We start from the raw sequence: 4,306 nt of genomic DNA, 5'->3' as shown, positions 1-4,306 counted from the left end.
ACTTCCCAGTTAAGTAGAGGTACGCTAACTATCTGTGTCGCTGTTAACTGACGTTTGGCGTTTACATACGATGGTTATCTCTATTATACTCAATCAAATCAATATAAAATCATTAAATATCCTTTGATTGAGAGAATGTTGACATGGTTGTTTAACATCGGTGGTCATTCAGCGTGACAAAGCGATAGGTAAGCAGGCCACTCCACCGTCCTTCTTCTTCAACTTATTTTCGTGCTTATATCCAATTAAGCACGCTGTCCTGGGCACACACCTCAGCTATCTGGGCTGTCTGTCCAGGACAGTAGGTTAATTGTTAGTTGGTTAGTAGTTAGTGAGAGAGCAGAGGGTGTAGTGGCCTTACACCTACCCATTGAGCCCTTAAGAACTCGCTCTGGGTTGGAGCCGGTACCGGGCTGCGAACCTGTACCTACCAGCCTGTAGTCCGATGGCTTAACCACTACGCCACCGAGGCCGTCCAAACTGTTTTAACATGTCCGCATCCTTCTGTTCAGGTTCATGCATGTACCCATGTACCCTGCATCTGGTATGGCCAGTGACTTGGTCCAAAGTGAATCCAGGCCACTGGCAGGAGTCTCATTAATATGCATAATAACTTATTAATATACAGATGCAAATCAATGCATGATGACACAGGTCAGCCATGTATATGAAGGATAGGCAGACTTTGTGCACTATTGCATGTGTTGATTAGTCCAGTAATTAAACTAGAACAGTAAGCAATGCCGTACACTGAAAACTGCGCAGCATGTCACCATTTTATAAAGTAATCAATATGAAAACAACCGAGTCGCTTTGTTCTAAGGCGGGGTTGTGTAAACGCTGTGCACACGACCAAGCCTAAGTATCGATTGGTTTCCCCCTGGGGTGGACGTTCAATATAGTGTTAAACATGGACTAGTGTTGATTTGTTTTCTTTTGTTATACCAGCCTGGAATATCATAGTTTAAATGCTATGGTTTTAAAAGATGGGATTGATTGTCGTTTGATTATATGCAATGAATTGAAATGTTATTTGTAAGGGCCAGCAAACCACTGATTTAAAAATTAATAAAATTGTTTTAAATGTTTTACGCTGATTTTTTTTGTAAAAGCATGTCCACCGATTTCCCTTATTTCGATATGTAATAGACTTATCCGTGCAAGGAAGCAGGTTTGACAGAAATTGTTTATCTATGTATGTAGGCTATTATGTATGTGTGTATTATGTATGTATGTATTGGTGTATGAATATCTATATATTGTATGTATGTCGAGGTTGACTGTTACATATAGAGATATTAACGCACTGGCGCAGGGGATAATTAAATCCTTTCTGGCCTCACATATTGTCCCATGCCGTTGCTGGGACTCGAACCTATAGCACCGAATCGTCCGCAAATTGCAGACTAACCACGATGCGCTCTGAGTTATTGAGGCATCATGTATGTATGTATGTATGTATGTATGTATGTATGTATGTATGTATGTATGTGTATACATATATAGATCTATCTATATCTATCTATATTCATATTAAATATGACGCCTATGTCTGCTTCAACATAGTTATAGTATCACGCCTAGCTTTCTTTATTGAAAGAGATGGAAGTTTGATTGAAAGGTTGATTTGACAAACTACACAAACCTCCTGAATATATTCTGAATAAAAACACAGTGGAATATTAGACACATTTTATCTAAACAAGGCTGAATAACTTCATTTTTAAATGGATGTGCATGTGTTTTAATATTTTATAATTGTGAATGTTATTTGCCACATAGTTGACACACGATCCTATATAGTTTTAATAATTTAATCAAAGAATATTTATAGATTCGATTTACTCCAGAATAATTGAAACAATTAATTTTGACTTATTACCGCTCGGTACAAACTAATGCTATTGTATTAGGATGAATCTGATCGACAAAAACGTTAACCGCGAACAAGACCGTATATCTGAACAATACAAAGTTGAATGGGCAGTTTACAATATAGTGCTTGATTCCATGGATCTCCATCTAGTGTCTCATCTATTAGAGGAAAGCCACTCCCGAGGAGAACCTTCACTGGACTGGAGTCCTTCTTGACCGCCAGATAGAGGACTGCCATTCCCAGACCAGGTAGAGGACTGCCATTCCCAGACCAGATAGAGGACAGACATTCCCAGATCAGATAGAGGACTGTCTTTCCCAGACCAGATAGAGGACAGCCATTCCCAGACCAGATAGAGGACAGCCATTCCCAGACCAGATAGAGGACTGTCATTCCCAGATCAGATAGAGGACTGTCATTTCCAGACCAGATAGAGGACAGCCATTCCCAGATCAGATAGAGGACTGTCATTCCCAGACCAGATAGAGGACTGCCATTCCCAGACCAGATAGAGGACAGACATTTCCAAACCAGGTAGAGGACTGCCATTCCCAGACCAGATAGAGGACTGCCATTCCCAGACCAGATAGAGGACTGTCATTCCCAGATCAGATAGAGGACTGTCATTTCCAGACCAGATAGAGGACAGCCATTCCCAGATCAGATAGAGGACTGTCATTCCCAGACCAGATAGAGGACTGTCATTCCCAGACCAGATAGAGGACAGACATTTCCAAACCAGGTAGAGGACTGCCATTCCCAGACCAGCTAGAGGACTGTCATTCCCAGACCAGGTAGAGGACTGTCATTCCCAGAGCAGATAGAGGACAGCCATTTCCAGACCAGGTAGAGGACTGTCATTCCCAGACCAGATAGAGGACTGCCATTCCCAGACCAGATAGACGACAGCCATTCCCAGACCAGGTAGAGGACTGTCATTCCCAGACCAGGTAGAAGACTGTCATTCCCAGACCAGATAGAAGACTGTCATTCCCAGACCAGATAGAGAACTGTCATTTCCAGACCAGGTAGAGGACGGCCATTCCCAGATCAGATAGAGGATTGTCATTCCCAGACCAGATAGAGGACTGTCATTCCCAGACCAGGTAGAGGACTGTCATTCCCAGACCAGATACAGGACTGCCATTCCCAGACCAGATAGAGGACTGTCATTCCCAGACCAGATAGAGGACTGCCATTCCCAGACCAAATAGAGGACTGACATTCCCAGACCAGGTAGAGGACTGACATTCCCAGACCAGATAGAGGACAGCCATTCCCAGACCAGCTAGAGGACTGTCATTCCCAGACCAGATAGACGACAGCCATTCCCAGACCAGATAGAGGACTGTCATTCCCAGACCAGATAGAGGACTGTCATTCCCAGACCAGTTTACTAAATTAAAACTAGCACCAGACAGGTCTCGGTAGAATAAATACAGCTGTGATGGCATGCACTCGTGAATCATAGTGAAAACAGTGATGATATCAGGTGTTCGCAAAAGATGAGTATACCCTGCCCCACCACAGCTGTCAAGTCCGTCACTTCATCTAAAACGATGTAAACATAAATGTGCAAGAGTTTCATCAAATAGATGAAAAGCTTTGCACAAGTTCAAAATATGGAATAGCATCGACCATAATTTTGGTAAGTGATACATCAAATTTAGTAGATATAGCCTCCAAATGTCAACCATAAAACCGTTTGAATGCCCTCGACATCATAACCCTGATGGAACAACTTCTGCCAGAATGATATGGCTTTGTGTGAAATATGCATACAATGAGCATGCGCTGAGGTATCTTAGAAGTTGTGATATGTAGACACCAAAAGCTGGAGCAGAAGGTATATATATTGTTTGACGTAAAGGAAAAAAATGACTATTGGAAAGTTGAAGTAATCACACTTATGTTGGGAGGGACCCACTATTGGGGGATCCGCACTATGTATGTATGTATATATGTATGTATGTATGTATGTATGTATGTATGTATGTATGTATGTATGTATGCATGTATGTATGATTTTATATTAGAAAAATAATACAGTAAAAAAATAAATAAAAAAGGTTTGATTGGGGAGGGGGGCACTGCCCCGTCACCACCTCATCCCACCATCGCTTCGTCACTGATTTTTCATACAGCTTGGTAAGTAATATGTAATCCTGCTATTATTGAATGATATAAGATCATCGATATAGCGGGAAGGAAAGTAAAAAGTTTTAGCCAAATTCCTTTGTTTTGATTTAAACAGATAATGAGATTAGTAAGAAATTCTGATTCCTATGTACAAAGAAACAAGTCGGCGAACAGTTGCGCAAGAGTAATATGTTTCTATAGAGTGATCTCCCTTGATAACCAACCGATAAATATATTTTAGCTTTGTTCGCTAGATGTACATTAGTGTTATCCCGCAGCTACATAGGACAT

Source organism: Gigantopelta aegis, chromosome 6 (assembly GCF_016097555.1).
Source record: "Gigantopelta aegis isolate Gae_Host chromosome 6, Gae_host_genome, whole genome shotgun sequence".
In the NCBI taxonomy this organism is placed as follows: Eukaryota; Metazoa; Mollusca; class Gastropoda; order Neomphalida; family Peltospiridae; genus Gigantopelta; species Gigantopelta aegis.
Note: the sequence above shows the minus strand (reverse complement) of the source record.